This window comes from Amphiura filiformis, chromosome 15 (genome assembly GCF_039555335.1).
Source record: "Amphiura filiformis chromosome 15, Afil_fr2py, whole genome shotgun sequence".
In the NCBI taxonomy this organism is placed as follows: domain Eukaryota; kingdom Metazoa; phylum Echinodermata; class Ophiuroidea; order Amphilepidida; family Amphiuridae; genus Amphiura; species Amphiura filiformis.
In genome coordinates this window covers 45,631,808-45,644,658 of record NC_092642.1, presented here as the reverse complement: position 1 = coordinate 45,644,658, position 12,851 = coordinate 45,631,808, and positions in this window count along the sequence as shown.

The following is a 12,851-nucleotide window of genomic DNA, read 5'->3' as shown; positions in this document are numbered from 1 at the left end:
GTAGCAATATTTGACATATATTTTCATTTCTATGTCTAATTTCTAATTTTCTGCTTTTTATGGCAATTTTTATTCTATAAACTGTACATTTGTGTGCAAATGTACAGTTTATTGTTGTAACACATTGATTGAAATCCAGTATGTATAAAAGTCCACTTGTAACACATTCATTGCTGGAGAATGACTTTTGAACAAAAAATGGGTTTAATAAAGGAAAGTGTGTGGTTTATATTACATGGCAGAATGCTTATCAACATTATACATACCTGTGTGCTTTATTTTGTATTATCTTACTAGTGGTAATCTCATTCTAACATTGTTGTCTTTGTATATGATTCAAAAAACACCTAAGTCCAAAATTTAAAATGAACCCCACGAAGTCCCTGAAATGCTAATCGTCATACCTAATACAGGTTAATCCACTCATTTGCACGTAAAACTTACCATATTGACCAGGTAAATCTAACTGAAGGAATTAAAATGATACACAGGTTTTTCTTTCAAAATAACTTCGCATGGACTTAGGTGGCTTTTGTATTCATGTATTCAATTGAATAAACCGCGCACTTGGGATAGTCGACAGGGGCCCATCGTGGGCAAGCAAGCTTGACCACATTTCCACGCAAAGCAATTTCGATCGCGTGCATAGTTTTGATTTGCAACTTTTGAAAATGCACCGAATGCCATAAACTGGTATCAATCTTTGTCACTTTTGAGTGTTTGGTAGCAAATTTGGTATCAAATTGGAGATAACAAGATTCTGCACACGACCGTATCAATCAAATTGTCATAACAAGATCAGGTTTTGCTGTAGGACGGGTTACATGACTGCGGACTTTCTTTATTTGAGCAGTTTATAACTAAATTCAGTTTCAATTTGGGCTAAATAGCCTAAAATTGGATTTTTTCGCGCGCTTCGTGCGCAAATGTCCTAGTAAAATCTAAAAACTTGGCTAGGCACTAAAGTGAACATGCCTTCCTCACGGTGCGTTTGGGGCCTCCAAATTTTAGCCTGACCCAGGGCCCCCAAAAAGGTAAATCCAGCCCTGAAAATAATATTAGAAAGTTAGAACAATTAATTAGCTACATATTGCATGGTTGTTTCATATGATAATTTATATTTCTTTTAAACAAAACATTATATAATGTTCAATTCTATAGACCTGAATAATACCAACTGCTATCAGACTAACAAACTGTATACACATTATTTTGTAGCAATATTTGACATATATTTTCATTTCTATGTCTAATTTCTAATTTTCTGCTTTTTATGGCAATTTTTATTCTATAAACTGTACATTTGTGTGTAAATGTACAGTTTATAGAATAAACTGTACATTTGTGTGCAAATTGAGGGCGCTATTTACGTATATTTAAATTTCGAATTAGCCAAATAATGTGAGTAATTCATTACATGTCATGATAAAAGTTTTTGAAATTTCCCTTGTCATTTGTTTGTCTTTTTGCTGATGTTCTAATACCATTATACAAGTATCTACCCCTTGTAAAGATGCAAATAAGATTTCAGATAAATAGCGCCATCATTGTTCAACTTTCTTAAAAATGACTCAGTTTTATATGCCAAATACGTTTTATGAAACTTGACAATTGTATCAAATTTTTACCAAAACACAGTCCGGTCCCTAGGCGGTTCCAATAATCCTTATCTTTTTGGTTTTTAACACAAGTTTCCACATACATAAATGACAGCCGGTGAAAATTTCACTGACTGTCCAGGATTTGAACCTGGGACCTTTGGATCACCGGACCGATGCTCTACCAACTGAGCTAATGAGTCAGAATGTTATTATCTATAGCTAGGCCTTCAGTTCAACATCAATATTATTAAGTTTTAAGTCATAGATTACAGTGTAGAAATCAAGAAGTTAAATGTGGCTGATTTTTTAATTGTTGATTAATGAAAAAAGAACAAGAAGAGTAAATAGATGGCAAACTTACCGCGTATAAAAAAGAGTCCAGTTCTACAAGCGTTCTTTCCTGGTTGGTATATCCGCGTGAAAGTGGGACTGCAAGTGCAACACCCAAAAGTGTGAATGTCTTCCACAAAACTAAGTAAAATGTCTGCATTTAGCTGCATATATCTTGAGTGCTGAAATTAATGACACATTACGAAGTAATTGTAAACAGACAAATACTTCTTTCTACGCATGTCTGACATGTAGGCCATTAACCAATAGATAAGCTAATACTCAAATATAATGCGATCAAGCAAAATGAGTCGGAAGTCGGAAATAATGATTTTGACTTTGTAGCAAACAACAGAATTAATGACTTAATAGTTTCCTATTGTTTTGCAACTTTTAAACGGCTCATATCTTTGGAACCAATTGACCAGTTTCAGTGGGATTTTCTGCAAAATGTAGCTTTGAAAATCATACATAGACCTACAATCAAGTAGAAAAATGACAAAGGAATCTGAACGACTTTGATCGCATCACATATGTCGCCAAATGAGGGACACGCTTGGCCAACTTCAACGCAAAACTTCTTACCACATTCGCAAAGTCATTAAGCATCCATCTGCAATAACAATAGGATTTCACGACCCTGGGAGTTCTGGGAACTTCAAGGACTATATATATCTATATATATATATATATATACTTTGACCCAGATAGTCTACAATAGTCCGCATGGTAGTGATTGTATCACTTATTATGCTTCCAGACGACTTGCCTTCATTGTATTGTACCATTGTGCAAGTGAATCAAAATATACATGTACATCAGAAGTCAGCAACGTGAAGAAGGCCACTGGCTAAGTAACACTAAAAATAGTGTATATGATTGATTCTAACTGATTGTATGTATTTATGTTGACTCACAAAATTATTGTTAAAATATACTTTTCTTTTGATTAAAGACTTAGATATTGCTAACTCAATTAAAGCCATATTATAACATTTCTTTAAAATAGATTAGTATTAATTTTCAATAAAATATTAGCATTTACTGTCAGATATGTCCCTTTAATTTTGAGCCGAACAAGTGAGGTAAAGCAAACAAAATCGGAATTTACAACTAGCGCCAATGCATGTCACGCCGGCGGTTGTAATATGGTACTACCCTCTGGCGTGTGTGGGGGTGTGTGTGTGTGTGTGTGTGTCCCGCACGCCATGTACGTGGGGGGGGGGGGTGTTGACATCACATACGCGTTCGACTAATATATCTATCGTAATAATAAAACGCTGATTCAGGCGGTTTATTCAAAATCTCGGATTTTGACAAAACTACAGCACCTAAAGTCTTGATTTTTGCAGAGAATCTTTGTTTACTAAAGTACATTACAATCGTGTAAAAACCTGAATTTAAAATTTTTTTGAGGGCGTTCTCCTCAGCAAATGTTATAATATGGCTTTAAATAGTGTGTTTTGTTGTACATTCTGAAGTGAAGTTGGGAAAAAGTTTTGGGGCTTGAGTCATTAACGACTCGTAACAAAATTGGGGGCTCGTCCGGGATATAAACTGTTAAAAAGTGGACATTAATTTACTGGGTTTTTTAAGTGAAAGTACAGTATGGCATTGAATACAGAAGAGATTTTTAAAACTATAACTTGGGAGAAGTTTGTTGAGTTGAAAAAGCCTGCCTTACTGGATTCTGCTCAATATTACAACTTGAAATTAAAGCGATCTAACAGAAAACAAGTAATCAAAATACCTTGATTGATGTTTTGGTTGATGAAGAGGTTTTTGAGGAAATCCTTTTGAGCAAGAAAAAGAGTTTCAAACTGAAATTGGTGGGGATGCAGTTAAGTTAAAGGAACTAGAAGTTCAGTTGGAAATGGAAAAAATGAAAGTGCAATTGCAATTAGATTTACAAAAATTAGATATGGAAAACAAAAGGAACAAGAACTAGTGGCAAATGGTGGTCATAGACCACAAACCTAGCCGGTGGCGTGTTGGTATTTTGGAGCTATAGGCCCCACATGTCACGGATTATTTCCGCAAGGTACAACCCGGTCGGAGTAACTTTAACCTTAAATTTGACCTGACCTTTGACCTTGAATAACCTTTGCGGTTTCATATTTCCCAAGTGTCAAGGATCATTTTCACTGAGTTACCAGCCCAATCGGAGAAACTTTGAATTTGACCTGACCTTTGACCTCACATGACCTTTGTGGTTTTATACTCCCCATTATGTCAGGGATGATTTTCCACAAGTTACAGCCCAGTCGGAGCAACTTTAAATTTGACATGACCTTCGAACTCTGATGACCTTTATGGTTTAATACTCCCCAAGTGTCAGGGATCATTGTCTGCAAGTTACAATCTGGTTGGAGCAACTTTAAATTTGTTCTGACCTTTGACCTCTGATGACCTTTTGTGACATATAGAGAGTAACATGCGCTATCTCAAAACAAAGAATGCGTTGGCACTATTAAAAAATGCATTAGCACTATTAAAGACAACTACACTAGAAGTTTGCAAAATATGATGTTAATTTGAAAAATCTAACTACTTCCAGTATATAACTGGACATAGTGTTCAAATGAAAAGTAATAAAAACAAAATAACATTACAGACTGACTTCGATAATTTTAACAAAACTAAAGAATCAGTAATGGTTTTAATTTAGAATTTTGTTTATTGAACCTCAAGATTATGTTTCAAAGAAACAAGGAAACAAGCGTATAATTGCAAACAAGAAATCAACTATGAATGAAATTATAAGCAACATTTAGGCTACCAAAATAAACAGGAAAATATTAAAGAATATACTGTGAAATATGTGAAATTCAAGTTATGTTACTCAAAATTGAGTATTTGATTGAAACGCATACGCTTATTTCATTGTAAGACAAAACAGCTTATGGGTGAAGAATGTAATTCTGAAACCATGTCGCTTTACGTATATAAAGGCATGAGATGACTTGCATAAAAACAGAGACAATGTATCTGATTTGAACGAGATACCTTTACTTTAAGCTCCAGTTACTCTCTAAATGTACACCGAGTGGAAAGAGTGGAAAATGAGTGAAATGTAGGACAACCCCTTGAGTGGAAAAATTCACTCTAAAAGGATTGAAAAAGTGGTCTATATACTCTCAAGTTGTGAATATTGCCTAAAGAAAATTATGTACTTTATTTAATTTTAGAGTGTTTTCCACTCACAAAAACAAAAATGGGTTGTCCTTCATTCAACTCCTTGAAAGAGTGGAAATTCACTCTTTTTTACAAATCTTTTTTACATTTAGAGAGTAAGAACTGCTGACTTTAATACCATTACCTGAACTAAATGTGTATGCTCCTTTTAAAATATGACTGCTTAATTACTTCATGTCCAAGAATCTCTGCAAGCAGAACCAGAGCACAACATGAACTATATATTCCAGTGATATTCCATATTAATATATCTTACACTCAAGTCGAGAATCCTGCCATGCCATACAATAACTGTTACAATCACTTTGTACACCAAGGGCAAAGGTTACTATGACAATGTTAACTTTTTTCTTAATGCTCATTTTAAGGTATTTTGGACATTTGTTTCCATTCATGTATTTTATTTATTGTATGTGCCACCATGTATCAATATAGATTGTATTATAGTTAACAGGATGAAAACATTATTAAATCATCATTTTTTAAACATCAATGTTAACTTTTTACTTTTTGTTTTATGCTCATTTCAAGGTATTTTGGACATTTTTGGTTCCATTCATGTATTTTGTTTCCTATTTGTTCAAGACTGTTTTTAGTTTTTGTAGATTGTAGAGTTAAATAGCATTAGGAAATAAATTACAATGTAGACCTATGTAAGGTCCCATTACCATTATTTATAATTTTGTTTATTGTATGTGCCTGTATCAGTATAGATTGTATTATATGATAGGATTACACAAACATCTTAAACAGTTGAATAGATTTACTACTATCATAAATACTTTTTGTTTTATGCTCATTTCAAGGTATTTTGGACATTTGGTTTCATTCATGTATTTTGTTTCCTCTTTGTTCTTGATTGTTTTTAGTTGTGTAGGGCCTACATTCTAATGTAGTTAGTAGTTAGCATTGTGAAATAAATTACAATGTATCCTATGTAAGGCACCATTATCATTATTGTATTAACAAGTCTGCTTATGCATGATATAAACGATTAATCAGGAGGCTATGAGACAGTGGTTTATCTAATTCGGCCATGTTGTAGGGAGCACACCACCATAAGATTCCGCGGCCAAATGTGTAACCCGCAAAATAGTCCTGATAAAACGTAGAAATTGAGCTTTTTGTTACATTTTTCAGCGAATAATGTGTCTGAGATACGTTTGTTTGATAACATTCTAAAGCTGAAACGGTTTTGATGAAATTACGTGCAGAAAAAATAATTTTAAATGTGTTCTGGCGGACTAATCGTGCATATCATGTATCGATGTAAAATCCCAAGAATTGAGCTTTCAACAGCTTTGAAATCACGGGAGGGGGTAAAACTGACATTGGCGATCTATGTGCAAAAGAAAATATATTAAAGCTTAAGGATCATCCCATAACCATGCCCAGTTTCATTGCTCTATCTATTGCAGGGAAATAATTAGAAGAGATTTCGAGAGGTTTTTCGCACGTATTTCAATGGGAAGCGTAATGGTGGTGTGCCCCCTTGTAGAACCCAATGATGGGCGGTACCTTATTAGCTAGGTAACATTCACGGTGTATATGGTTGGGTGGTATTACATAAATCCATAATACTATAACATCTCCCTTTCTTTACAAAGGAATTAAAGAGATTGATAACTGTCCATTGTTCATATACATTTCAAATGTCTTCTAGAGTCTGTTTCATGTCAACATGTTCCTCTTTAAACATTAATTTGAAAATACATCGAGCATCATCAAAACAAAAGCATCCAACTTAATTTGGATAATTTTGGTCAAAATTATAACTGGCCTAACTTACATAAAAGGCAAGACCGAAAAATGGCTTTGTATAGATGGTACACAATGTAAGTGAATCAATATTTTAATTTTAAGTTGCTGTGCATTGTTTTCCTCGCTTTCTTCTTGGAAGCGTAATAGTAGGGATGACCAATGAACCATCAACTTGATTAGAACACTCCCATAGACATGCAGGGGGCTCAACTGTGCACTGCTTGCACAGACATTTCTAAATTGAGCTCATTCTTTTATTTTTCATAAAATCTATCCTGCAAATTACAGCATCATAACTTATTTGGTTTTTCTGTATTGTGTGAGTCAAAATTGGTCCATCGCCACAGTGCGCTTAATTGCCAGTGGCCCAGTGCAGCACTGCTCAGAATGGCACAAAATATTCAGATGAATAAGATCAGGTGAACACCTTGACCTACTGAGCTGTAATTTGGCAGAGTTGTTGTTATTACCTCTATCATACCCTCTGTAATAAAAATTCCCTTTAAAAGGGAAAGCCAGCCTCAATGTAGAAGAGGTCTTGTAATTAGTTTTGGTCAATGTGAAAGGCATTTTAGGATCACGCTTACATCTACATGACAGTCCACCAAACCATCAACGATGAGAACATGCACACTGAAACAGCAGAAAACATTAATTCCTAATCTCATGTCAACTCTTTTAATTCATTACATGTACTCCAAATTGTTCTGGTCTGTTTGTTTTGTTGTTGTTGTTGTTGTTGTCGTTGGTTTTTTTTGTCTTTTCAGCTTTTTACCCACGATATCTCAATTTCCAATTTTGTAATACCAGAACTTACGAACTCAATATCTTCGCTTAGGAATGTCCGATTTCACTGCTTTCGATATATACACTGCCGGTTTGAGTTAACTTACATGTACATTTTATTTTAAAATAACTTAATTAATTCGCAATGTATAGTTTAAGCCTACTATATTATAATAGATAGTGGCCAGCACATTTATAAAGGACTGGATACTCACTACAATCTTCACTCTTAAACTGTACAGTGTTTTTCTGAATGTGCTGATCATGTTGATTGCTAGTCGGAAACTCCTGCGAAGCTATGGACATGGCATCTTACATACTCCATTCTATAACAGTCTGCCTAGTGCCTTGTGTGTTTTCTCTTCAATCATTTTGTTGAATGTAATTTTATGAATCAAATAGTTATGTGTCATTTTATTTATAATAAAGAAGTTATTAAATTAATAAAGTAAGACAATTTATTTATCTATAAGTGCATGTCAAATGGGGTACATTGTTCAATACTATATGCATAAATTATGCCCATATTATAGCTAGGCCCTAAAAACTTTATTTTGCATCGGATTTTTCCTGTTGAAAAGACAAAACTGATGTTTATGATAGCAACCATTTCATCAATAACATTTTGAGTCATTTTTATCCATAAAACGACACAGGATATGATAGATAACTACTTTCACATCAATATGGTCCATATGATCACAGATTGTTGAGAATCTGTGATATGATCCGGGGATATGATGAAGATTTTGATTCTATAGATCTGTTATCAACATGATATCACGCTGTTCAGTGGTCAAGGAGTAAGGACCCCGGTCAAGGACACTGATATGACATCATAGGTGATGTCAGATTTTCTTCTGCTGACCATATGATGCTATATATATTAACTATTATTGTTACATTTAGGCCTTTAAACTTTTAAAGTCATAATTAATTAGTTCAAACATAACTTTGGTAATACTCACTCGTTTTCGTTCGTTGAAACGGCAAAACATACTTACTTTTCCTAACAAATCGAATTAAAATATTTTTTAAAAATTTAACCACAAAAGTATTAAAAAAATCATTCCAATACCACTAAAATATAATCTCTTGAGTAAACTGACCCCAAACCTGAACAGGTACCAGCCCCTGAATGGGCTGGCGAAAAGGAAAAAACGGACAAGTAGATCTCGAGTTAAAAATTAAATCATCAGCTTCCCTCTGGCATTTTCAAACACCTTTCGAATCATGTTAAATAGACACCTTTCTGAACATAAATGTGAAGTTTCATGCTCATTTGTTGTATTATTCACCTGATCTCAACCCTAAACATTTTCTTATATTTATACCATCTGCACTGACTTGCTGCTATACACGCACAGGAGCCAGGCGGCGAATGGCATGATCGAGCCGGCAACTTGTGAAACCGCCCGGCCGTATGGCATTTTCCATATACTTGGGTTACTTTTGTGGGGTTCATTATCGAACCCCAACAGTTTTAGCTTGTATTTATATTATTTATTAACATAGGCCTATTTGTTTGTGATATTTCAAGCGTTTTAAAATTTCAAAATAATCCCATTCAATTACACGCTTGACGATGAAAATTTACTGAATTTAGAGAATGCACGGCGACCACCACCTGCACAGGAGCCGTACTTTTAAAATACGCGCCAAATCAATAATGAGTCTTTCCGCACTCCATTGTTAAAGTACTGGGCTCCCTGTAGCATATGGAGTGACCAGGCCCTGGAGTGTGATGGTTTTGTAGCACATGACAGTATTCATTCAAGCCTATCAAGGTCAGTTATTAGCCACTTGCTGAATGGCTGGGCATTATCAGCTATCAAAGAGATACCTTATGCTGCTGCCAATCACAATAGAGGTTATAAACATTTTGTTAAAACCCCAGAAGTGATATCAGGACAAAGCTGTGCATGTTGGTACTTGATTGTTTGGATTCCTATGTTGAAAATCCCTTGTAGTACATTAGTATTTTTCTTATGTGTAGTGTATATTGTTGTGGAAAAAAGTTCACCTGGACTTTTGATTTTGTGCCACTTTGGCCATTATGGATGATTTTTGGCAAATTTTTCTAAAAGCATGATTTCAGTGCCCCGGTTGGAAGAAATACTTCATGCTATTGACTAGTAAAGTGCCATTTCATAAGAAACCCTTTGATACTTTCACAATATGCTTGTTTCATGTTTGCATATATATTAAAATAAAGAAATATAAAAGGTAAATATATGCTTATACCAATTTTGCTCACATTGCTATATTTAGACTTTGTCAATTTATTTCGTTCCAATGACCGTTCAGAATGGGAAACTTTGAAAATTCATAATTCGAAAAGTTTTTGACCGAATTTGACCATTTAACCACCAAAATACTTCTGTTGATGAGTTCTTTACAGAAAACAATCTTTTGTAGCAAAAGGGGCAACATGAAATTATGATGGTCATCCCTAGTAATAGTCTCTGCAATCTCGATTCGCAAATGTTCGTTAGCATGTCGTTCACCCTCAACAAATAATGTCGCTAACCGGTACAGCATTTAATACAGCGTATTATTTATTAGCATCATACAAGCTATGTATGTTTTTTGCTTCTTTTTTTCTTTGAGCAAACATCTTTAACTTTATTAATTTCTTTTATCTTTGATTTTCTTTCTTTAAAATCAAATAAACCAAACACTGCTTTGAAGAAAGTTAAGTTTCATTGCTGACCAGTGAGTTCTCATGCAAAGCTTCTGTTTGCGCATAATTCCTTCTGATACACAAGTCTCCTGGGCGTCTTTTGCATCCTCACGCTTTTAGGGAATCTTGGATTACTTTACACCCGATGCTGATGTGCGACTTTGCTCCTCGAGTCGTTGCTCTTTGAGTCGTTGCTCCATGAGTCGTTGTCCACATCACATCTCCCATATGGCTTGCAAACATCCTCGCGTACTGTATGCTTACAGCTACCGACAAATGCTTACATTCTTCATGTTTAATAGCTTGCATTATATTAGAAACATGGTTCATATGTTGTGTTTAAATGGCATCACATTTTAAAACACAGTGTCCAATGGCATTCATTACATTGTAAACACGACTCTGTATCAGGAAACATCACAAGTACATTTCATATTCCAATTTACTACGCAAAGCCTAATGAAATATATATTCTTTATTTCTTTCCCTCCTTCTGAATCTCCTCCCTTCCCTCCATATTTCCTCCTTCTCCCCTCTATCTGTACTCGCTCTCTCAAACTTGACCCTCCTATAATTACCCACTCGCAGTCCTGTTTCCCCCTCCCCAGTGACTTTGTCATGGGTTTTTTTCTGTTAGGAGGGAGTGGGCAGATTCTCAAAGGGAAACGTTTTTACAAAAATGGGCTTAAAATGGCAGAAAAAGGCCTAAAAGCGTAAAATATCACGGCGGTCAGCATCCAAAAGGGGTGGGTCAAGAAGGAAGGCAAGATGTTCCACGGGGGAGCTCCTCCCCCCCTTGGCTACCGGCAAAGCACCTCCCTGTCCACTTCCAATGCCCTCCCTCCTCCTCTCAGTGGTGCGGACCTCAGTGCGCGGCCTAAGGACTCATGTGCACTTGGTTTATCCCGATTCCATGCTCGCTCTCGCAGGTTTTCTCCGGGATCTCCGGTTTCTCCCGATTTCAAAAAATCGGTGATTAGTTGTTTGGTTATCAAAAAACTTACTTCACCCAATGGAATTTGGGGAGCTGTGGATGTTACAATGGCAGCGAAATTACAGCGCTTTGAATCCTTCAAGATCTAGCTGGGAAAAGGCGCTATATAAATCCGAAATTTATTAAATTTATTTTTTTATTAAAATGCATTTAAATACATTGCACTTTCTGTAAATATTCCTTTACTTTAACTTTTTAACATGTTTTAGCAGCCCTATATAAAACCGTTTTTCCCAAAATGTTTCTGTCATCAAGTCCCAGCCAATAAGTTATAGGTCTGAATCAATTTAAAAGTACTTCAATATTTAGTGGACATGTAAGGAAAAGAAGAAAAAATAGCCCTTCAACAGTTTATGTAAAGTAGGGGCCTGCAGAACAGCGTTCTTCAGTTTTTAAGTATAGACAAAAATACCACTGCACTTTCAAAACAGTAAAATAGTCACAGCCACCTTACCTATCCTGTTAGAATTAGGCCTATACCAAACTAAAAACAATAAATTATAAAACATTCCAGATCTTCATTGTAACAATGACCTGAAACCCCTTGGCTACACACTGTATCTATTTGGGTCAATTGTTATGGTGAAAATACAATTCGTGTAAATCTACTCCCTATTCCAGAAAAATACAGAACTAATTTTTTGGTATAAAAAAAATATTATCATGTTTTGCCAAATGAAACATAGCTAAATGCTAATCCTTTAGTTAGTCCTAACTGGCAGTAAAAGAAAAATTTAAATATTTGGCCAATTTTTGGAATTAAGGGCCAAAAACACGCGTTTTTAGGGTGTTTTTCGTATGCTGGGACAATCAAGCCTAAAGACTTGTACTAAGACTAATTTCAGTTTATGCATTCTAGTTTTTGGAAAAGACATATTTCATTTTTATAACCAATTATTTAATTATAGTAAGACAAAAAAGTGGGAATTAAAGCAAAATTGCGGCATCTACTCGCGATTTTGAAAGCTTAGACTTGTTACAAGTCTTTGATTTTTGGGAGTCGATTGTCAGAAAACATGCCCAAAATGCATGTTTTTGGCTCTTTTTCAAGAAATTGGCCAAATATTAAAATTTTACTTTTATTGCTAGTTAGGACTAAGTAAAGTTTTAGGATTTAGCTATGTTTTATTTTGCAGACCTTGATCATATTTTTTTAATCCCAAAAGATTAGTGCTGTATTTATCTGGAATGGGGAGTAGTACCATGCATGTAAACTACTGTATGGAAAATATTGACAATGTATGCACATCATTCCATGTGTGCAATGAACTTCATCAAAAATCATGATAATAATATTAAACCTACCATATCCATAGAGCATTGCATTTTATGTAGCATGTTGCTATATTGATATATTATTCTAACAGATGGTAAGATTATTTCAGATATGGCCTACACTTGAGATGTTGGCCCACAGCATGGGCGTCAATCCCGGGGGGACAGGGGGTCGTATCCCCACTTTTCGTCAAAATGACCCATTTTTTGTTCTTTTCAGCCACTT